At 40.8% G+C, this 14,223-nt stretch overlaps 1 protein-coding gene across 1 annotated transcript in view; it reads left to right on the plus strand.

The window, feature by feature from the left end:
* Window positions 1-14,223, plus strand: part of LOC123946624 (cationic amino acid transporter 3-like) — a 66,187-nt gene that overhangs the window by 1,090 nt on the left and 50,874 nt on the right.

A 14,223-nucleotide genomic window follows, 5' to 3' on the forward strand; every position in this document is an offset into this window, starting at 1 on the left:
AGCAAGCGGTGGAGCAACGGAGCACAAAATCAGGACTTTTAAAAGTCTGTTCCACTGAGGGACATTGCTCCAGAGGCTAAACCAGGGTGAAGCCCATGCGGGGTCAGCGTGGCCCCAGGTCCCGCAGGGTCACAGAAGGATCGGGGGTGTCAGAGTGTCGGAGAGCTCGCAGGTATTAGAACGGGGAAGCCGGCTGCAGAGACAGAGCCGAGGACTGAACTCTCAGCTCGGGGTTACCTTGAACTGGTCGCGGGCTGGGTGAGCTCGGAGCGCGGCTAGAGGCTGGGGATACGGGAGTGATTGGGTGCTGTCCTCTGAGGGCGCACTGAGGGGTGGGGCCCCAGGCTCTCGGCTCCTCCGGGCCGGAGACTAGGAGGCCGCCATTTTCATTCCCGTCCTCTGGAACTCTACGGAAAGCGTTCAGGGAACAGAAGCTCCCAAAAGCAAACCCGAGCCGATTACTTAGTCCGGCCGCCGGTAAGGGCGGTGCAATCCCGCCTCGGGCAAAGACACTTGAGAATCACTACAACAGACCCCTCCCCCAGAAGATCAACAAAATATCCAGCCAGGACGAAATTCATCTATCAAGGAAAGTAGGTTCAATTCCTAAGACAGCAGAGCAATTCCAGAGGAGGAGAAAGCAAAGCACGGAACTCATGGCTTTCTCCCCATGATTCTTTAGTCTTGTGGCTACTTCAATTTTTTTTCTTTTTTCAATTTTTTTTCTTTTTTCTTTTTTCTTCTTCTGCTAAATTTTTTAAAACTTTTACCCTTTTCTTTTTTAACGTTTTTTGACTAGTTTATCTAAATATATATATTTTTTCTTTCTTTTTTATATTTTTTCATTTGTTTTATTTTTTAATTTTTTTTCTTTTTTTTTTTCAGAACCTGTTTTTATCCCCTTTCTTCCCCCCACAATTAGGGGTCTCTTCGGATTTGGTTACAGTGCATTTTTCTGGGGTCTTTGCCACCCTTTTGTAGTTTATTTGCTCCTTCATATCCTCTTATCCAGACAAAATGACAAGGAGGAAGAAATCACCACAAACAAAAGAGCAAGAGACAGTACCGAAGGCTAGGGACCTAATCAACACAGACATTGATAATATGTCAGATCAAGAGTTCAGAATGACGATTCTGAACATTCTGGCCGGGCTCGAAAAAGGCATGGAAGATATTAGAGAAACCCTCTCTGGAGATATTAAAGCCCTTTCTGGAGAAATTAAAGAACTAAAATCTAACCAAGTTGAAGTCAAAAAAGCTATTAATGAGGTACAATCAAAAATGGAGGCTCTCACTGCTAGGATCAATGAGGCAGAAGAAAGAATTAGTGATATAGAAGACCAAATGACAGAGAATAAAGAAGCCGAACAAAAGAGGGACAAACAGCTACTGGACCATGAGGGGAGAATTCAAGAGATAAGTGACACCATAAGACGAAACAACATTAGAATAATTGGGATTCCAGAAGAAGAAGAGAGAGGGGAGCAGAAGGTCTATTGGAGAGAATCATTGGAGAGAATTTCCCTAATATGGCAAAGGGAACAAGCATCAAAATCCAGGAGATGCAGAGAACCCCCCTCAAAGGCAAAAAGAATAGGTCCACACCCCGTCACCTAATAGTAAAATTTACAAGTCTTAGCGACAAAGAGAAAATCCTGAAAGCAGCCCGAGAAAAGAAGTCTGTAACATACAATGGTAAAAATATTAGATTGGCAGCAGACTTATCCACAGAGACCTGGCAGGCCAGGAAGAGCTGGCATGATATATTCAGAGCACTCAACGAGAAAAACATGCAGCCAAGAATACTCTATCCAGCTAGGCTATCATTGAAAATAGAAGGAGAGATCAAAAGCTTCCAGGACAAACAAAAACTGAAAGAATTTGCAAACACCAAACCAGCTCTACAGGAAATATTGAAAGGGGTTCTCTAAGCAAAGAGAGAGCCTAAAAGTAGTAGATCGGAAAGGTACAGAGACAATATACAGTAACAGTCACCTTATAGACTAATAATGGCACTAAATTCATATCTCTCAATAGTTACCCTGAATGTTAATGGGCTAAATGCCCCAATCAAAAGACACAGGGTATCAGAATGGATAAAAAAACAAAACCCATCAGAATGTTGCCTACAAGAAACTCATTTTAGACGCGAAGACACCTCCAGATTTAAAGTGAAGGGGTGGAAAACAATTTACCATGCTAATGGGCATCAGAAGAAAGCTGGGGTGGCAATCCTTCTATCAGATCAATTAGATTTTAAGCCAAAGACTATAATAAGAGATGAGGAAGGACACTATATCCTACTCAAAGTGTCTGTCCAACAAGAAGATCTAACAATTTTAAATATCTATGCCCCTAACGTGGGAGCAGCCAACTATAGCAACCAATTAATAACAAAATCAAAGAAACACATCAATAATAATACAATAATAGTAGGGGACTCTAACACTCCCCTCACTGAAATGGACAGATCATCCAAGCAAAAGATCAACAAGGAAATAAAGGCCTTAAATGACACACTGGACCAGATGGACATCACAGATATATTCAGAACATTTCATCCCAAAGCAACAGAATACACATTCTTCTCTAGTGCACATGGAACCTTCTCCAGAATAGATCACATCCTGGGTCACAAATCAGGTCTCAACTGGTATCAAAAGATTAGGATCATTCCCTGCATATTTTCAGACCACAATGCTCTGAAGCTAGAACTCAATCACAAGAGGAAAGCTGGAAAGAACCCAAATACATGGAGACTAAACAGCATCCTTCTAAAGAAGGAATGGGTTAACCAGGAAATTAAAGAAGAAATGAAAAAATTCATGGAAACAAATGATAATGAAAACACAACGGTTCAAAATCTGTGGGACACAGCAAAGGCAGTCCTGAGAGGAAAATATATAGCGGTACAAGCCTTTCTCAAGAAACAAGAAAGGTCTCAAGTATACAACCTAACCCTACACCTAAAGGAGCTGGAGAAAGAACAAGAAAGAAACCCTAAACCCAGCAGGAGAAGAGAAATCATAAAGATCAGGGCAGAAATCAATGAAATAGAAACAAACAAACAAACAAAAAAAAAAAAACAATAGAAAAAATCAATGAAACTAGGAGCTGTTTCTTTGAAAGAATCAATAAGATTGATAAACCCCTGGCCAGACTCATCAAAAAGAAAAGAGAAAGGACCCAAATCAATAAAATCATGAATGAAAGAGGAGAGATCACAACTAACACCAAAGAAATACAGACAATTATAAGAACATACTATGAGCAACTCTATGCCAACAAATTGGACAATCTGGAAGAAATGGATGCATTCCTAGAGACATATAAACTACCACAACGGAACCAGGAAGAAATAGAAAACCTGAACAGGCCCATAACCAGTAAGGAGATTGAAACAGTCATCAAAAATCTCCAAACAAACAAAATCCCAGGGCCAGATGGCTTCCCAGGGGAATTCTACCAAACATTTAAAGAAGAACTAATTCCTATTCTCCTGAAAATGTTCCAAAAAATAGAAATGGAAGGAAAACTTCCAAACTCATTTTATGAGGTCAGCATCACCTTGATCCCAAAACCAGACAAGGATCCCACCAAAAAAGAGAACTACAGACCAATATCCTTGATGAACACAGATGCAAAAATTCTCGCCAAAATACTAGCCAATAGGATTCAACAGTACATTAAAAGGATTATTCACCACGATCAAGTGGGATTTATTCCAGGGCTGCAGGGTTGGTTCAACATCCACAAATCAATCAATGTGATAGAACACATTAATAAAAGAAAGAACAAGAACCATATGATACTCTCAATAGATGCTGAAAAAGCATTTGACAAAGTACAGCATCCCTTCCTGATCAAAACTCTTCAAAGTGTAGGGATAGAGGGCACATACCTCAATATTATCAAAGCCATCTATGAAAAACCCACCGCAAATATCATTCTCAATGGAGAAAAACTGAAAGCTTTTCCTCTAAGGTCAGGAACACGGCAGGGATGTCCATTAATACCACTGCTATTCAACATAGTACTAGAAGTCCTAGCCTCAGCAATCAGACAACAAAAAGAAATTAAAGGCATCCAAATTGGTAAAGAAGAAGTAAAACTATCACTCTTTGCAGATGATATGATACTATATGTGGAAAACCCAAAAGACTCCACTCCAAAACTGCTAGAACTTGTACAGGAATTCAGTTAAGTGTCAGGATATAAAATCAATGCACAGAAATCAGTTGCATTTCTGTACACCAACAACAAGACAGACGAAAGAGAAATTAAGGAGTCAATCCCATTTACAATTGTACCCAAAACTATAAGATACCTAGGAATAAACCTAACCAAAGAGGCTAAGAATCTATACACAGAAAATTATAAAGTACTCATGAAAGAAATTGAGGAAGACACAAAGAAATGGAAAAAATGTTCCATGCTCCTGGATGGAAGAATAAATATTGTGAAAATGTCTATGCTACCTAAAGCAATCTACACATTTAATGCAATCCCTATCAAAATACCATCCACTTTTTTCAAAGAAATGGAACAAATAATCCTAAAATTTATATGGAACCAGAAAAGACCTCGAATAGCCAAAGGAATATTGAAAAAGAAAGGCAAAGTTGGTGGCATCACAATTCCGGACTTCAAGCTCTATTACAAAGCTGTCATCATCAAGACAACATGGTACTGGCACAAAAACAGACACATAGATCAGTGGAACAGAATAGAGAGCCCAGAAATCGACCCTCAACTCTATGGTCAACTAATCTTCGACAAAGCAGGAAAGAATGTCCAATGGAAAAAAGACAGCCTCTTCAATAAATGGTGCTGGGAAAATTGGACAGCCACATGCAGAAAAATGAAATTGGACCACTTCCTTACACCACACATGAAAATAGACTCCAAATGGATGAAGGACCTCAATGTGAGAAAGGAATCCATCCAAATCCTTGAGGAGAATGCAGGCAGCAACCTCTTCGACCTCAGCCGTAGCAACATCTTCCTAGGAACAACGGCAAAGGCAAGGGAAGCAAGGGCAAAAATGAACTATTGGGATTTCATCAAGATCAAAAGCTTTTGCACAGCAAAGGAAACAGTTAACAAAACCAAAAGACAACTGACAGAATGGGAGAAGATATTTGCAAGCAACATATCAGATAAAGGGCTAGTGTCCAAAATCTATAAGGAACTTAGCAAACTCAACACCCAAAGAACAAACAATCCAATCAAGAAATGGGCAGAGGACATGAACAGACATTTCCGCAAAGAAGACATCCAGATGGCCAACAGACACATGAAAAAGTGCTCCACGTCACTCGGCATCAGGGAAATACAAATCGAAACCACAATGAGATATCACCTCACACCAGTCAGAATGGCTAAAATTAACAAGTCAGGAAATGACAGATGCTGGCGAGGATGTGGAGAAAGGGGAACCCTCCTCCACTGTTGGTGGGAATGCAAGCTGGTGCAACCGCTCTGGAAAACAGCATGGAGGTTCCTCAAAATGTTGAAAATAGAACTACCCTATGACCCAGCAATTGCACTACTGGGTATTTACCCTAAAGATACAAACATAGTGATCCAAAGGGGCACGTGTACCCAAATGTTTATAGCAGCAATGTCTACAATAGCCAAACTATGGAAAGAACCTAGATGTCCATCAACAGATGAATGGATAAAGAAGAGGTGGTATATATACACAATGGAATACTATGCAGCCATCAAAAGAAATGAAATCTTGCCATTTGCGACGACGTGGATGGAACTAGAGCATATCATGCTTAGTGAAATAAGTCAATCGGAGAAAGTCAACTATCATATGATCTCCCTGATATGAGGACATGGAGTAGCAACATGCGGGGGTAGGGGGATAGGAGAAGAATAAATGAAACAAGATGGGATTGGGAGGGAGACAAACCATAAATGACTCTTAATCTCACAAAACAAACTGGGGGTTGCTGGGGGGAGGTGGGATTGGGAGAGGGGGAGGGGGCTATGGACATTGGGGAGGGTATGTGCTATCGTGAGTGCTGTGAAGTGTGTAAACCTGGCGATTCACAGACCTGTACCCCTGGGGATAAAAATACATTATATGTTTATTAAAAAAAAAAATTTGGAAGGAGAGGCGAACCATAAGAGACTATGGACTCTGAAAAACAACCTGAGGGTTTTGAAGGGTCAGGGGTGGGAGGTTGGGGGAACAGGTGGTGGGTAATGGGGAGGGCACGTTTTGCATGGAGCACTGGGTGTTGTGCAAAAAGAATGAATACTGTTACGCTGAAAAAAATAAATAAAATGGAAAAAAAAAGTTATGGTGGGGATAGATTATAGACTAGGTCAGGTTGTAGGAGGAAAGATTACCAAGGTCCCCTGGGGTGTGGCTGCCTTGTGCTTATTAAAACTGAGTCATGAAGAGGTGGTTTGCTGTTATCACAAACATATTTTCAATCCTTTTTATTTCAAAGGCTCTTGGACTTTAAATGGTTCTCCACCCTCCCTGACTCCACACTGCCATGTACACTGCGGGCAGCACCCCAACCCCAGAAGCCCAAACAACATTGCACATACATGAGGGACACCTGTGTTTTTTATTACATGTGGCCAAAGTTGATTTCTAGGTTGTCCTCTCACCCTCTAGCAGTCTTGGGCTGCTTTTTTCCATTATCAATTGATATGTGTTATGTGCTTCCAGAAGGCAGATTCATTTTAACCTTAGTTGAAGCAAAATATGTAGAAAGGCCAATTTCTACACCAAGTATATTCCAAACTGAAAAATAGGTTTGGATGATATTCATTTGGTTTATCCTCGTCCCTTTTTTCTTTGATTATCGCAGAAATCACAAAGCAGAGTGGGGGTGGGAAAGAACTAGGAAGAGGGATTCACAGTGTCCTGTAAAAAGTGGTGTCAGAGGCTCTTTGTTGTAGATCTGTTGCCTAAGCTGGGGTGAGGCAGGTGGTTCTTGGTGGAGATGTCATATGGATGTATATTTGGAGAAGAGCTCAGGACTTTGAGGTGAACACAGCTTTCATATGACTGAGATCATCTGGTATATTTCCTGCAACAAAACAAAACAATTAACTTCCCAAGGGTGATGGTGGTGTGGAGCAGCCACCAAGGGCTGTTTCAGAAGCAGGCCAAGCCTGGTGAGACAGGATGGAGAGATACAGATAGCTAAGTACTTTCACAGGAGGACAGAAGGACACACGTAAAGATATGAAGGAAGGTATGCAGAGAGACAGTTGGCCTTTCCTAAGCCACCTTGTGTGCAGTGTATTACTGAGGGTATGTATTGGGAGGAGGTTCGTGGAAGGAGGATCCATGGCCTTGACCACTCACAACTCCTAGTCTAATAGCAGACACAGAGTATGGTGATGGATAGGACCACTGGATGGATTTCTGGATTCTGTGCTTACAAGAAAGGAAGAATTTGGGTGAAAAACAAAGCTGTTTAGTAAGGCTTCTTGGAAAAAAAAGACTGTGGATCAGTGCTCCCCTACAGTATAGCTGTAGTTTGGAAAATGAGATGGACGGGCAGGTGTATTATGTTCTAGTGCTTTCTCCTGAGGACTTTTATTAGGTGTTCTGTGATGGCGGGATTCAGGATTGCAAAAATTGAGTAGAGACTTGTAGGGGGAACTAGAAAAGAAAGTGATTATCACTGTTGACATCTGTGTATTCATCACTTTCTAACCCCTTAACTGAACACCCTTCCTGGCTTTCCCAGCTCTTTCTCTTTCCTGTTTGGAAAATCTCATTCTGGTTCTTCCTGGTAACCCATCTAGTTTCTGAAGACCTCTAGAAGCAGAATCTCAGGCTTTTCTGATTTCAAGTTGATTTCTTGTTTTGGTGCGATGGAAATGTGAATAATTTCCAGATCTAGATTCTGACTGAAACAAGTGCTCTAAATGTGTCAAATCATGAATTGCATTTAACTATGTCTTTTTTAATGTTATCCCAGAGGGATTAATAAAAGGCACCTGTTCACAGCCACCCCAGAATGATACTGGATAATATGAAGTCATACAGCCTCCAGAGAACCTCTGTCTGTCTGATTGCTAACTCAAATAATGGTGCAATGATACTAGCCTACTGATGCTGGCAGCAGGACCTTCATATGATTCTGTAGGAGGGAAGTAAAATGTTTGGGTCTACATCTATCTTGATTTTGGTCAACATAAGGGTGGATGGATTTGGTTTACATACAGTTGGTGTGGAGCATGTTGTTCTCCATCAAGATGGGTTTTTAGCGACTTGGCATTCAGCCTCTGCTAGACTGGGATGGGATTTGAGAGGTGTAGTCATAGGGGTGGTAAGGTACCTACGTGAGTTGGAGGAGGTGGCTGTGTTTCCTCTTGGTCTAATGGGCAGACAGGTTGGGGGCTGCCATGCTTTCACATTCAAGTCTTGGTTGCACCTAGTAAGTATTACTTGCAGAATTTGGGTTTCTAGCCTCATGGAGAGAACATGAAACAGGTTCTAGTCTAAGGAGTTTTTACTTCAGAAAGGGAGACAAAGGATTCTTCCAGGTAACACGCAAACAGAATATAGTCCAAAGTAAGGTCCTAGGTGGGAGTATGCCTGGTAAGTGATCCATTTGGTGAGGCTGTTTCTGGAAGACTCCTGGGAGATAAGTTGGGATATTTATTTTCTTTAGCATGAGCTGAATTTGTTTACTTCAGCTTTTTTTCAACCTTTCTGGGAAGTTATCTGACCTTTATTTCTCTTTCCCTAAGAGGAAAGTTAGGCATTTATTATTACTGGAATGGTTTCTCTCTTCATTTTCTGCACAGACTGGGACTGAGAATTATTATTACTAACATTATTATTAATATTATATCTTAGAATCCTGATCTGTATTAGTACCTGTAGCAAATATTTAACTGGATCCGACTAGTTGGTAAACTGGATTTGCTGGCTTGAGGTGTGGTGGAGTTTGTTTTTTGTTTTTGGTGGGGGGCATGCAAGAAAGTCTTAAAGAGGCTCCAGTTATTGGATCATGACCAAGCTGAAGACACTGCTTGAACTGGTGCTTTCTGAGGAAACAGTTATTCACAATGACTTGATGGGGGTAATTCTTGCCTATTCCATGCAGACTTCTCAGGCTGACCCACAGTACACAGATTTTTACTAGTCTTGCCAACAATGGAAAATGTGATCCTTAGTACTCTTACCTTACATCAGCTAGTAAGCCATGTGGGGTCTTGACATGTCTTTGCCTTGACTGTTCATTTCTTACATAAGTATATCCTTCCTGTTTCACAGTTTATGTATCTTTTACTTATTTGGACAGGTGGGGAGGTAGTCATGAAGCCCTAAATAGTAAGTTCCCAGAGAGGAGAATTTTGTATATGCCACCACCCTCTTGCATTGTATGTAACTGAGTGTGTAATGATTTGGGGGTAATGCAGGTGGTGTTGATAAATTGGGGAAGAGAAACAGTACTTTTGCTTGAGTTCTTTTGCACAAAGAATCTCCGTAGTTCCTGAATTTTCCTTTGTATTCATTTATACTAGTTGAAGTCTGGATTTTAACAGATTGAACCCAGTCTTTGTCACTTAGAAACTTGTACTTGATAGATCATCTAATTTCTCTGTTCAGACGGTGTACTTATTACAGACATTGCAGGCAAATGGTAACAAATACAGAAACACCTGTTCTCTGGGAGTTTACGCTACAAGGATACTTCCCTGTCCTCCTGAAAAAAGTGAAATCCTATTCTACACCCATTCAATCCTTTCACTATTGTCCCACTCTCCCTTCTGCAGACAAGCCTTACATGTAGTTATTGCAGTGGAGAACCACGTCATGTCACCCAATGTCAAAGCAGTAGGTAGTCTGTTTTCCAAATAAAGTAAAGCAGTGGAAGGAATAAAACTCTGCATTGTCCGTTTGTTCAGTTGTCACACGTGAAGAGCGTGACACTGGAGCAAATCACAAACGTCACAGATAGTGCACTTTGTCTAGGCTGCCTTGGGCTACCTCCCTTGTACTTTCACTTTGTTGTGGTGAAAGAGACCTGGATTTAAGTTCTTGTGTCAGACTCTGACTTTACCAAACTGAGCTGTAAACCCCAGGGTACTTCCTTGACTGTGGCCACTTAACTCTTAGTACCCCAGGCTTCAGCTGGGGAAGGAAAGGCAAGCTGGAAGGATCATCAGGTAGAACTGCTCCTGGGCTCCACTCACCATTTACTATCCTACCCTCCTCTCTAACCTGGATTTCTCCCAGTACAGAGGTGTAGGCCCTGAGTTCTGCCACTGGACATTCATGAGGGGAGAGCAGAGGGCAAGTGGAATATACTAGAGAGATCCAATCCTATCTGTAGGTGTGACCAAGCCATTTCTGGAAGTAGTGTCATGATGAACAGGACTTGGATTGAGTGTTTTTAGGGAGAAAGGGACAGTCTGTGTGAGGTCTAATGTTCATGCCAGCAAGATTTGCATGTGTGGGAAAAGATTTGTCCTGTTCAAGCAGGAGTCACAAGAAAAGTGGTGAGAAAGTGAAAAGAAAGACTTAGAAATACAATCTTTGATGTTTGGATTTGATCGAGAGCTGGACACTGCCTGTTTGGGAGTGGTTTTGTGTGAGTATGTCTCTCTGTGTGTCAAATTTTTGAGACTTGAGGAAAGTGTCATTTTCCAGAAGGTCAGTAGAGAGTACTCCCACTTCAGTTGTGTGGGGCACCATCATAGTCAGGAAGAATGTGATAGGGCTTTATTGTATTTCAAGGTAGGGGAGCACTCTCTGATGGCTACTGGGTGAATCTGACTGAGAGGTGAGAGCATGTTGTTGTTAGAGTTACCAGTTTTATGGACCAGGAGGGTGGACAAAGTAGTGTAGCAGGTGACTGACCCTGGATATGCAGTATTTGCAAACCATAGGAACCTACTAGGTAGAGGAAGTATGAACAAGGTCCTAAGTGTCTATGTGACTTCATGTCAGCTGAATTGAATGAGGGCTGCTAGGTTGGTGATCTCCAAATATCTGAAACCAATGATTTCAGTTGGAATTTCTTAGATATATTCAAATTTTACGTAATTTCTTGGAATGAAGTCCTTAAAGCTGCTTTGTTAATCCCCTTGTTTCTGGACATATTTAGGGTTTTCTTAGTTTGAAGCTAAAATGGAAAGGCAATCCTTTATCTTATCTGTAGATCTTCCCATGCTAATAGCATGTTCACAATGGCCATTATTTCTTATGTCAAGTCATTATTCGTTAATATCTTTATAAAAATATGGTGATGTGATCCAAAAATAGACAAGGAAGTTTAATGATATCTGATGTCCATTGGTCCTTATGATTATTTCTATGAGTGATGAATAAATATTTTTGAACATTTTTTATTTAGTTTCAATTAACTGACATATAATGTATTAGTGGTTTCAGAGGTACAGGCCTGTGATTCCTCAGTCTTATATAGCACCCAATGGTCATTACATTACATGTTCTCCTTAATGTCCTGCTCACCCAATTTCCCCATCGATCCATTCTCCTCCCCTCTAGCAACCCTCAGTTTTTGTCCTATAATTAGGAGTCTCACATGGTTTTTGTCCCTCTCCGGATTTGTCTTGTTTAATTTTTTTTCCTTTCTTCTCATAGGATCTTCTGTTTTGTTTTTTTTTAATTCCACATATGAATGAGACATTATGATAATTGGCTTTCTCTTGTTGACTTATTTTGCTTAGCATAATACACTCTAGTTCCATCCGTGTCATGGCAAATGGCAAGATTTCATTTTTTGATGCCCGCTCAATATTCCAGTGTGTGTGTGTGTGTGTGTGTGTGTGTGTGTGTGTACATATACCACATCTTCTTTATCCACTCATCTGTTGATGGACATCTAATTTCTTTACATTTCTTGGCTATTATGGACATTGCTGCTATGAACATTGGGGTACAGATGTCCCTTTGGACCACTACATTTGTATCTTTGGGGTAAATACCTAGTTGTGCAGTGCTGGGTCACAGGCTAGCTCTATTTTCAACTTTTTGAGGAACCTCCAGACTTTTTTCTAGAGTGGCTGCACCAGCTTGCATTCCCACCAATAGTGTAGGAGAGTTCCCCTTTCTCCATATCCTCACCAATATCTTTTGGTTACTGACTTGTTAATTTTAGCCATTCTGACTGGCATGAGGTGGTATCTCATTGTGGTTTTAATTTGTATTTCCAGGTGATGAGTGATAATGAGCATTTTTTCATGTGTCTGTTGCCCATTTGTATGTCTTCTTTGGGGAAATGTCTATTCATGTCTTCTGACCATTTCTTGGTTGGGTTACTTGTCCTTTGGATATTGAGTTTGAAAAGTTCTTTATAGATTTTGAGTACTAGCCCTTTACCTGCTACGTCATTTGCAAATATCGTCTCCCATTCTGTCAGTTGTCTTGGTTTTGTCAACTCTTTCCATTGCTGTACAAACGTTTTCATCTTGATGATGTCCCAGTTGTTCATTTTTGCCTTTGTTTCCCTTGCCTTTGGAGAAATGTCTAGCAAGAAGTTGCAGCAACCAAGGACACAAAGGTTGCTGCCTGTGTTCTCCTAGAGGATTTTGATGGATTCCTATGTCACATTTAGAACTTTCATCCATTTTGAGTCTATTTTTGTATACGGCCTAAGGAATTGGCCCAGTTTCATTCTTCTGCCTGTGGTTGTCCAATTTTCCAACACCATTTGTTGAAGAGACCATCTTGTTTCCACTGGATATTCTTTCCTGCTTTGTCAAAGATTAGCTGGTCATAGAGTCAAAGGTTCATTTCTGGGTTCTCCATTTTCTATCATTGATCTATATGTCTGTTTTGTAGTGGTACCATACTGTCTTGATGATTATAGCTTTGTAAGAGAGTTTGAAGTCCAAGATTGTGATGTCACCAGGTTTGGTTTACTTTTTCAACATTGCTTTTGCTATTTGGGGTCTTTAAAAATTTTTTTATTTTTTTATTAACATATAATGTATTATTACCTCAGGGGTACAGGTCTGTGAATTGCCAAGTTTACACACTTCACAGCACTCACCATAGCACATACCCTCCCCAATGTCCAGAACCCCACCACCCTCTCCCTACCCCCTTCCCCCTGGCAACCCTCAGTTTGTTTTTTGAGATCAAGAGTCTCTTATGGTTTGTTTCCCTCCTGATCCCATCTTGTTTCCTTTATTCATTTCCTACCCCCCAAACCCCCCATGTTGCCACTCAACTTCCTCCACTCAGGGAGATCATATGATAATTGTCTTTCTCTGATTGACTTATTTCGCTAAGCATAATACCCTCTAGTTCCATCCATGTCATCGCAAATGGCAAGATTTCATTTCTTTTGATGGCTGCATAGTATTCCATTGTGTGTGTGTGTGTGTGTGTGTGTGTGTGTGTGTGTGTGTGTGTGTATCACCTATTCTTTATCCATTCATCTGTTGATGGACATCTAGGTTCTTTCCATAGTATGGTGATTGTGGACATTGCTACTAAAAACATTCAGGTGCACCTGCCCCTTCAGATCACTACATTTATATCTTTAGGGTAAATACTCAGTAGTGCGATTGCTGAGTCATAGGGTAACTTTATTTTCAACTTTTTGAGGAACCCCATGCTGTTTTCCAGAGTGGTTGCACCAATTTGCATTCCCACCAACAGTGTGGGAGGGTTCCCCTTTCTCCACATCCTTGCCAGCATCTTATAAATGACTTGTTAATTTTAGCCATTCTGACTTGTGTGAGGTGGTATCTCATTGTGGTTTTGATTTGTATTTCCCTGATGCCGAGTGATGTGGAGCACTTTTTCATGTGTCTGTTGGCCATCTGGCTGTCTTCCTTGCCTAAATGTCTGTTCGTGTCCTCTGCCCATTTCTTGATTGGATTATTTGTTCTTTGAGTGTTGAGTTTGCTAAGTTCTTTATTGATTTTGGATACTAGCCCTTTATCTGATATGTCACTTGCAAATATCTTCTCCCATTCTGTCAATTGTCTTTTGGTTTTGTTAACTGCTTGCTTTGCTGAACAGAAGTTTTGATCTTGATGAAGTCTTAATAGTTCGTTTTTGCCCTTGCTTCCCTTGCCTTTGGCGATGTTTCTAGAAAGAAGTTTTGGCAGCTGAGGTCAAAGGGTTTTGTGCCTCTATTGTCCTCAAGGATTTGGATGGATTCCTTTCTCACATTGAGGTCCTTCATCCATTTTGAGTCTATTTTCGTGTGTGGTGTAAGGAGATGGCCTAGTTTCATTCTTCTGCAT

This window comes from Meles meles, chromosome 7 (assembly GCF_922984935.1).
Source record: "Meles meles chromosome 7, mMelMel3.1 paternal haplotype, whole genome shotgun sequence".
NCBI classification, from domain to species: domain Eukaryota; kingdom Metazoa; phylum Chordata; class Mammalia; order Carnivora; family Mustelidae; genus Meles; species Meles meles.